The sequence below is a fragment of the Dendrobates tinctorius genome, unplaced genomic scaffold (assembly GCF_039654945.1).
Source record: "Dendrobates tinctorius isolate UK_male_01 unplaced genomic scaffold, ASM3965494v1 ptg000086l, whole genome shotgun sequence".
In the NCBI taxonomy this organism is placed as follows: domain Eukaryota; kingdom Metazoa; phylum Chordata; class Amphibia; order Anura; family Dendrobatidae; genus Dendrobates; species Dendrobates tinctorius.
Genome location: NW_027361754.1, coordinates 55,099,144 through 55,109,312, shown reverse-complemented (window position 1 = coordinate 55,109,312; position 10,169 = coordinate 55,099,144). Strand labels below are relative to the sequence as shown.

At 48.2% G+C, this 10,169-nt stretch overlaps 1 long non-coding RNA gene across 1 annotated transcript in view; it reads left to right on the top strand.

Moving 5' to 3' along the window:
• The first annotated feature begins 740 nt into the window (after nucleotides 1-740).
• Nucleotides 741-10,169, top strand: part of LOC141097904 (uncharacterized) — a 109,658-nt gene continuing 100,229 nt past the window's right edge. The window contains exon 1 of the long non-coding RNA XR_012234088.1: nucleotides 741-931. This is a non-coding gene — a long non-coding RNA (uncharacterized lncRNA). The remainder of the gene's footprint in view (nucleotides 932-10,169) is intronic.

The window sequence follows — 10,169 nt, the reverse complement described above, 5'->3', positions numbered from 1 at the left end:
CCAAATGTTCTGCTTACTTTTTGCATGGTGTGCACAGCCACATGCGGAAAGTAAGCAGACCAATGCATTCCTATGGGTGGGGGATCGCCGCTTATTCCACGAAATTAATGAGCATGCTGCGTTTCTTACCGCGAAGCAATTCCGCCGCGGTAAAAACCGCAGCATTAGCACAGCATTGCGGAATCCCATAGGAATGCATGGGATGCTTATTTTTCGCGGCAAAATCGCACGGTAAAAACCACCGCGGAAACGCGAAAAAAACACCACGTGTGAACCCAGCCTGAATGTGACCTTGGGGCTCATGCAGATGAGTGTATAAATTGTCTGTGTACCGTCTGATTTGTGATCACATCGCACACGAACAGCGCACTGATCAATGCTATACAATACTTCTGTTCAGATGAACGATTTTTTTTTTCGGTGTGACTGTCAAGGAGAAAAAATTGCAACGTGCATTACTGTCTACCTGGTCTCGGATGAGACTCACATATTGAAGTCTATGGGTGTGAGAAAAAATCTGAACATCAAATATGGCCCTGCCTGTCGTAGCTCCAGTGCCGGGCCTGGCTCCCTTCTCCTATGGCAGCCTTCCCTATGCAGTAGTCTGTTCCAGTTTTCTCAGGTAAACTGGTGGACTACTCTGATCTTATTTTTAGTCTGGGGCAAGGCGGAGTGCAGGCATTCTCCAGAGTTGCTTCAAGATTGGCAGGAGTTTTCAACTACTTCAGCTGGCTCAGCTATAGCCAGGTGTCTATCACTTCCTCTACTACATCTGATTTGCATGCTGCAAGCAGCTTCATTTCCAAGCTTGGACCAGTTTACTAGGTATACTCTAAACCTACCTCTCAACAAGCAAGTTATCAACTTTACGCAGTTGTTCTTGGTGCAGTTCACACCTGGCCTCTGCAATCAATGTAACACTTGTCTTCCAGTGAGTCTCCAGTTTGCCTATACCTCACTGCTATCCTGTGATTAACCATTTTATCACTGTGAGCTGTAGTTTGCTTACTTTTGTTACACAATTGTTTCATATCCGTGCTTCCCACGGTCCGCTGAACTCTATTGTGCTTTGTAGGTGGCATGATATGCTCCCACATGATTGTCTTCCTGGGCCTATATAAGGCCTACCAATGAACACACCTTTGTCTTGGTATTAATATTTAGTGTTAGGCCCTGTGCACACGGTGCGGTTTCTACCGCGGATCCGCAGCGGAACTGCAGGTGATGTACAGTACCATTATAGCCAATGAAAAAAAAAATGCTGTGCACACGCTGCAGATTTTTCCGCGCGGTTTTTGTGCGGTAAAAAAAAACAGCATGTGACTTCCTTTGTGTGGTTTTGCTGCAGTTTTCCACCTGCTCCATTCTACAGATCCGCAGGAGGAAAACCGCAGTGGAAAACTGCACAAAAACCGCAGTAAAACCGCGAAAAAACAGGAAGAAATCCGCAGGTCATTTGACCTGCGAATTTCTTAAAATCTGCGCGGAAAAATCCACGGGAGGATCCGCACTGTGTGCACATAGCCTTACTGAGTCATGTCTGCGGCTTCCTGTACTTCTGCTGTTTCCCCCAAGCGTCACCTGCCTGCTGCACCGAGGCCCATGGCATGTGTGCCCACTCAGACTTGGGCTTAGAGGATCCACCTTACCAGCTGAGCCAAAACAACTTTGCTGACATTAACCTAGTCCTTGCTGGAAATACCAGACTGCATTTACCATTTACTTCTGTTTTTCCTGTTATTAACCATTGCCCTGCTGGAAGATGACAGACTGTAATTACTTATCTATTATTACTATGATTTACCCTGTTAGAAGATACCAGTTTCCTATACAGTTACTGTCCACATGTGTATTCACAAACCTGGCTCTCCTTAACCTGTTCTACCTGCTCTGCTTTTTTGTCTGCAGTCCAGCATACTCTGCTGACCTGATCCTCGCTGATCTACATGTTGTCTGTCAAGACTTGCTCTGCTACACCACAACTATGCTCCATACTGCTTATCCAAACCTATGGCTTAAAGAATCCACCATAACATCAGTATTGGTTATTATCTTTTTTATGGTTATGGGTTGATTAATTCATACATTACATCTCTTATCTCCATGCTATATATAATATAAAATGTATTTATTACTGTTTATGGATAAGTATGGGCTGAAAGATTCCTAGTCCAACCCATCTTTGGTAGAACTTTGGTCAGTAGAGCTGATATCTCCTCTGCTGGGCAGTAAACCCATCCAGACCCTTGGATATAAGAAGCACCGGACCATAAGACGCACCCCTATTTTCAGAAGGAAAATAGGGAAAAAAATAATGTGTCAAATGGGGGTCCGTCTTACAGTCCAAATTCAGCTTACCTGGGAAGGGATCCGGCACAGGTGGAGAAGTAGTCACAGGGGTCATTCAGTGGTACAGGCTCGTGCGGTGGCGGCTCTGTGCTGGGGCAGTTGCACTGGGGCTGGGGCGGGTGGGCTGTGGAGGGGCAGCTGTGCTGTGGCAGGGGCAGCTGTGCTGGGGCAGGTGGGCAGGGGCAGCTGTGCTGGGGCAGGGGCAGCTGTGGCAGGGGCAGCTGTGCTGTGGCAGGGGCAGGTGGGCAGGGGCAGCTGTGCTGGGGCAGCTGTGGCAGGGGCAGCTGTGGCAGGGACAGGTGGGCTCTGCGGTGCGGTGGTGGCAGCGGGCTGTGCTCCGGTGCAGGGGCGGCAGCTCCGCTGGCGTTTCTTCGCAGCCCGGATGCCCCCGCACACCCCTTGCTGGGTGCCGCCATGTTGCGGTGGCCTCCGGGAGCATGGACGCCGGCAAGATGGCCACCGGTCCGGGGACGGCGCATGCGCAGCTTCAGATCTCGTGCTGAGATCTCGGGGGATGAGATCTCGTTGCCGAGATTTGAATCTCGCCCCCCGAGATCTCGGCACGAGATCTGAAGCTGCGCATGCGCCTTCCCCGGACCGGCGGCCATCTTGCCGGCGTCCATGCTCCCGGGAAAAATTTTTGGGGAAAAAAGTGCCTCTTATGGTCGGAAAAATACGGTAACAACAAAAAATCATAATTGTGAATTGCTGGACTTTGGGCAAATCATTTATGGGTGACTCATATGTAATTTTTCACATTTTTCATATCCATACATGAATACTTTCTGGGTGGATTTGCTTTTTTTCAAATCTAATAGGATCAAAATCATTCACCAAAGAATTATTTGCAGACAGCAATCTCCAGAATCATGTTGTTGTCTATTGTTTGCAGGCGTTGCCGTCACATCTCTTATTAGCCGCTTATGCTTGGATGGAAACCAAAACATGTTTAATTGCTGCATCAAAGGTACTAGAGGTATATTTAGGACTTTACTTATATAATCAACGGCTGAAGTTAGTAATTGATCAGTGGGTTTTTTCCACTATAAACTTTACTGAAAACCTTATGAAGCCTGTATTATTACTGTTACTGTGTGTGTATATATACAGTGTGTATATATATATATATATATACAACACTGTGGTATTTGTGTGCATAATTTCCCCTGAGGATTAATTCCCTTTGCTATTTCATTATTATATTTTTCAAGATTTTCGGATTATGTCATACTTTTGCGAATGTAGATGCAAATATTGGAGGGCATCTAAGGACAAGTCATAGAATAATTTTCATAAATGAAAAACTTGTTGTAAATGCAGATAGAGACAACTATTAATATAGATAAATAGCTACAACTATGATACTCCCTAAAAAGCAATTACACTGTATAGCTCCACCCATATTTACCTCTTCTGCACCCACTGGGAATCTCAAATATTGAGACTGTGATGTAAATTAGGTTAATTGTTATGCAGAGCATAGTTCAGACCGAGAACTTCTTAGTGTCTGTTTATTACATAGCAGATGCCATCAATATGTGTCTAAAATCCCCCCCATACACATTAGTAAGCTGATGGGCAATAGTTATCTCGCCCGACTACACTATTCACAGCAATAAAATCCAAAGGTATGAACTGGGATATAAACTGGTGTGCATGCAGCATGTATGTGCGTGTTCCAGTAGCGTAGCTATCGGGGGGGCAGAGGGGTTCTGAGAAAGCGCTCTGAGGGGGCCCACCCGGAGCTATGCTACTGCAACTGTATCGACGTGCGCAGTATGCCGACACAGTTAAATTCTGCAGCAGAGCAGGGAGAATCGATCTCCCTGCTCTACCATCCAACTGCTATGGGGCCCCTGTGCCAGCAGTGGCCCCTCGCTCGTGATCGCAAAATCAACTGTATTGGCTAGATGCCGATACAGCTGACTGCATTGATGAGAGAAGGAGCGTTGCGCTCCCTCTGCCATCATCCCCCTCTCAGCGTCTGATGTCACCGACGCTGACAGGATGTCGCAATGATGTCACTACTCGGCGCCTGCAGTCCAAAGATGTGCGTGCGCTCAGAGCAGCGGAGGAACCAGGAAGAAACGTGAGTATTGAATTTGTTTTATGGGGCTGCATTATACTACAGAGGCCTAAGGGGGTGCATTATAATTATATTAGGGACTGCATTATACTAGAGGCTGCCTATGGGGGTGCATTATATTAGGGGCTGCATTCTATAGAGGCTGCCTATGAAGGTGCATTATATTAGAGTATTCACAGTATAGAAAAATTTGTCTTTGAGGTTATACCAAGAAAGAAACTCACAGAGGAAAACTCAAATTAACATTGTACAATCTTAAATATAGCTCTTATTCCAATGGTCTTTAAAATTTATAGACAAAAAGTGAGATACAGACAAATACCATCACCAACATCATCATAACAGAGACATAAGGAACCAGGAGAGGTGCCTGCCCCCGCTCTATTCCCGAGTGACCCTACCTACCAGCGGTGGCTGGCACCCCACACCCGCGCAATGGCACCCCTGCTCAGTGACGGCTCTCCCTTCTCCCCTTACTGGTCGCTGATCGGGAAAAAGAAAAAGGAATGTCAATCATATAATTAATAGGTTTTAAATTTTAACCCAGTTCAAAGGATCCTTTGTTATAAAAGAGCTGGCAAATTTCATAGAGAGGAGAGAAGAATAGTTGTTGATATATTGAAAGGAGGCATGTGTAATATATAACAAAGGTATACACTCTCCCTATGTTGCCCCTACCTAACAGCGGAGGTTGGCACCCTAATAAAAAAGGAAGATGGCGCTACCACAAGCCATACAAATGGAAGAAATACATGATACTTCAGGTATCCTTCCCAGAAGCTAATATATTCAATGTACGGCTTGTGGTAGCATATTGAATGCCTGTTACCTTAAAATGTTATATTGTTTAACTGTGAAGAACTCTATCAATTTACTCTGCCCAGCACCCTATCACTTTATGGATTATGCAAATCCCAACATTAATTATATATAAGGACAACAAGGGATAGTCATCGGGGAGTGGGGGCGCCGTCTTCGTTTTTTATTAGGGTGCCAACCTCCGCTGTTAGGTAGGGGCAACATGGGGAGAGTGTATACCTTTGTTATATATTACACATGCCTTCTTTCAATATATCAACAACTATTCTTCTCTCCTCTCTATGAAATTTGCCAGCTCTTTTATAACAAAGGATCCTTTGAACTGGGTTAAAAATTTAAAACCTATTAATTATATGATTGGGAACAAGAAAAAGGAATGTCAATCAGGGACTAGTAAGGGTAGAAAGGAGAGCCGTCACTGAGTGTGGGCACCAATGTGCGGGTGTGGGGTGCCAGCCTCCGCTGGTAGGCAGGGTCACACGGGAATAGAGCGGGGGCAGGCACCTCCGCAGGTACCTTTATTATAAGTCTCCGTTTTAGTTGGTGATAGTATCTCAACTTTTGTCTATATATTTTTAAGATAAATGGAATAAAAGCTATATTTTAGATTGTACAACGTTAATTTGAGTTTTCCTCTGTGAGCTGCATTATATTAGGGGCTGCATTATGCTATTCCAAAGACATACTGATAGGGAACTTAGACAGTGCCAATAATGTCTGTAAAGCGCTGTGGAATTAATAGCTCTAAATAAATGAGTAAAATAAATATAGACTGCCTATAGGGGTGCATTATATCAGGGGCTGCATTAGACTGTGTATAAGATAGCATCATACTGTGTATAGGGGAGCTGTACAGGGGGGAGACTCGGGACATTATTAAATGTAAACTGGGCACTTATTGTTATAGGGGAACTCAGGTTACTGTGACTGTCAAAGGGGCACACAGAGGGCATTATTACTTTCTAGGGGACAAAATGTGGGCACTGTTTTCTAGGGCACTTGCACCCAGAATTACTATATTTGAGAGGGTTGGTTTAGAATTTAGAGGTCATACAGAACCACACAGCAGATGCAGTAATAGGGACACATACGGCAGCAGTGGCTCAGTATTGGGGTATCAGCAGGATGAGGAGTTTGTGCAGGTTGGGAATAGTCCAATTGGTGACAGTGCTGAAAATGTGAGAAATGAAATGTATCTAAGTTATATTGTCTGTAGCCGAGTCCTGGCTGGAGAAGTTGTCATGCCAGATGGAAAAGACGTGAAAAGTGAACGATTCCATCAGAAAGAACGTCAGCGGTAAGTCACCAACTATAACTGTACTGTGATCTCTCATATGTTCTGTAGGACTGGTATTTACCACTGACCATATGGCGGTAATATCCATATTGGTCTTTAAATGGAAATTATTTTCAGCAACAGCCCGGTCATCTGCTGAGGTTCTCATTCACTATTAGGATGCGCCACCCAGTTGTAATCAAGGTTACCTGGTAAGGGGCCCACTGAGAAGTTTTGAACCCCCCCAACCAAAACCCTAGCTAGGCCTCTGGCGTGTTCATACTGACCACTGAACAGAAAGCAAACAAAGACAGAAACATAATGATTAAATACCCTGCAGTAAATAAATAAATAGCATAGAGCATGAAAATAATATACGGTTCTTAGTTAAAATGTTTTTGATAAAAAAAATGCAAAAGTCATCCCGCCTTGTCACGGGGACCATAATTGAGACAGTCCTAACTCTGATATTAAAAACCTTACCGTTTGTCAAGTGAAAAGCATGTGAATAAGGGCTGAAAAAGACTGGACGCAACTAGTGGACACACAGCCATGAGAGACAACATCAATATATTGCACATCTCAAAGGAAAGGCAGGCCAAATTATGCAAACAGACTGAAAAAAACCAAGGTATGAACTGGGATATAAACTGGTGTGCAGGCAGCATGTAAGCAAATGTTCACACTAGCCACTAATCTGAAAAAAGAAAGACAGAAACATAATGATTAAATACCCTTTGAGCTGGGCAATACAGTATATTGATGTGCTCCCATGGCTATGTGTCCACTACTTGGGCCCAGTCCTTCTCGGCCCTTATCCACATTCAAGAAGGGGGCTGGGGAGGGCACAGCCTAAAGGAAGCCCCCCATGACTGCAATGGGCGGGCAAGTTTTAAATTTGTTATGGCCGGTTTGAAATGATTGGTTGGGATGGGGTCAGGGGAGGGGTTCGGGGTGGGGGCAGCCTGGATAGTGGAAAAAGTCACACTTCATCATCGGTAGCAGAGGAGAGATGACCCACCTGTAAGCTTTCAGGAAGATGGAGACCGTGGAGCAGCTGTTTTCCAGGCTTCAAGATGCGGCTCGTTCCAGGAGGGGAGGTTGGCTCCAAGCACAGCTGTCCTCCCTCCTCAGGGCGGCGGATCCACCAGGAACCAGCCGGCGTGGAAGACGGACCCAGCCCCCTGAAAGGCTGTCACCGGAGGTGACAGCGCGCAGCAGGCAACGGCTGCGGAGCCCCTCCAGGGACCCTGCGGGCGGCACAAGCGCCGGGGCTGCTTCCCCTCTTGGCGCCCGTCCCGGCAGGAATCCGCCCAGCCGGCCTGTCAGCGCTTGCAGCAGTGAACCGGGAGCCACAAAGGAACAGCAGGCAAGACAGGATGTGACGTCGCGGGCGGGAGCCGAAGTATCGCGGGGCGCAGCGGCGCCTAGCCGGCCCCTGGGAGAAGGAGCAGGCCGAGGCAGGTCTCCCTCACAGCAGCGAGGACGGCAGCGGGCGGCGCCAGGAAGGACGGCGGCAGCGGGTGTTGCGGCAGGTGCCCCCTGTGAAGAGGATCAACCCGGGGTGCCTGACAGTCGGGGAGCAAAACGGAGTAGCGCGATGGGCAGGAGGGGGCAGTGTGAGGACGCCCTGCCTGGCCACAACACAGCATGGAGGGCAGAGGGAACGGCGGGCGGGAGGGAGCAGCATGTGGACACCCTGCCTTGCCCTAGTACAGCACGGAGGGCAGAGAGAGCGGCAGGTGGGGGGGGTCACTGTGAGGATGCCCTGCCTGGTCCCAGCACATCATGGAGAACAGAGGGAGCGGCGGGCAGTCACGAGCTGCTGTCCGGCAGTCGGCCGGAGGATGCTACGGACCGGTCAGGCTGGTCCGGGTCCAGGGACCGTCGCAGGTCCCGCTCAGGCGGGAGTTCCAGAGAGCACCAGGATTCGCGAGCTTGGGTCCCCCCCTGGTGACGAGGAGGCCAGGGGCGCGGGCCTTGAGCAGTGGAGCGTGCATCGGGATCACGGAGGACATCAGGATTCTGGATATCCAGCTGGCGGGGACACATCACCCGCGCAGCTATGTGAGTATGGCTCCATGTCTTGTCTGTCGCCCGCAGGGGCTGTATTGCAGGATATTGGGGGTAGGCTGGGAGATGCTAGGGAGCAGGGGGGCTTAGTGGGCCTACCGGGGCCGAAGTGCCCGGGCTGAGGGATATTTTGGACAATATGTCACTAATATTGAGGAGATTGGAGGGGAGGGTAGTTGGGGAAGCAGCTCCATCCCCGGCGGGGGCATGGTTAGTGGGTCGCGGTTCCGGCAACCAGCCAGTAGGTGAGGCGCTACGCTCGGTTGAATGCGATGTGGGGGCATCGGCATCTGTCTCGGTGCAGACGGAGACAGATAAGGGTGATAAGATAAAACTGGACGATAGGGCTAAGGGGGAGGTTTATGTGTGTTTTGAGGGGCCTTTGGGTGCCCATTTAAAGAAAGAAGTGAAGGAAAAGATATGGTGGGATGAGTACATGGAGATATTTTCCCTTCTTCCGTTGGAAAAATTTAACCTGGATAAGGGGAAGAAGGATGATAGTAAAAAGGAAGAGGAGGAAAAGAGGAGGTGGCGACTGATTCCGCAGACTTTTGTGAACTGGATGCAGGCATTCACTATTTTGGCAAGTGTCATAGGTGAAAAGTCTCCGGACAATTGTTCTGGTTTGTTTTGTTATTTAGATGCTATTGGGGAGGCGCATCGTGTTTATGGGGGGCAGGCGTGGCTGCGATATGACGAGCAGTTTAGACAGAGGAAGGCGGTAAGGCCAGAGATAAAGTGTAATCAGAAGGATATTGGGCTGTGGCTGAAGGTGATGGCTCCGGTGAGGTATGGGCAGTCCTTTCACGGGAGCGGGGGCGGTGGCAGTCAGCAAGCAGGTCACGGAAGCGGTGGTCAGGCAACCCAGGGAAGAGAAAAGTCGGGTACATGCTGGCAATTTAATGATGGGCAATGTAAGTATGGGAACAGCTGCAAGTTCAAGCATGTGTGCTCACACTGCAATGGCAGCTCGCACGGGGCTTCAAAATGTTTTAAAAAAGGAAAAGGTAAGCCGAACGTGGGTACCGGTCAAGGGGGGAGAGTCCGGTGAGGGTTCAAGAGATGGCCCCCTTTCTAAATAGGTACCCAGCTCGGGCGGAGGCAAGTGTTATTTGGAACTGTTTTGTTGAGGGCTTCAAGATTCCACTTCCTGGCCACGTGGTTCCTGTTTCATTCAAAAATTTGCGTTCGGCAATGATGCATGCGGAGGTGGTGGATGCGAAGTTAAAAAAAGAAATTGAATTGGGCAGGATGGCTGGTCCATTCCCCACGGCTCCGGTAGCTGGTGTAGTTGTTTCCCCTTTGGGGGTAGTTCCAAAGAAGGAGCTGAACAAGTTTCGTTTGATTCAGCATTTGTCATACCCAAAAGGTTTGTCAGTTAATGACGGTATTGATAGAGAGTTGTGTTCCGTGGAGTATACCTCCTTTGATACGGCGGTGCTTTGGGTGCGTCGGTATGGTTCAGGGGCTCTGTTGGCAAAGACAGACATTGAGTCCGTGTTTCGGTTGCTCCCGATTCATGCAGATAGTATGCCGCTGTTGGGTTGTTTTTGGAACAAGAGTTTC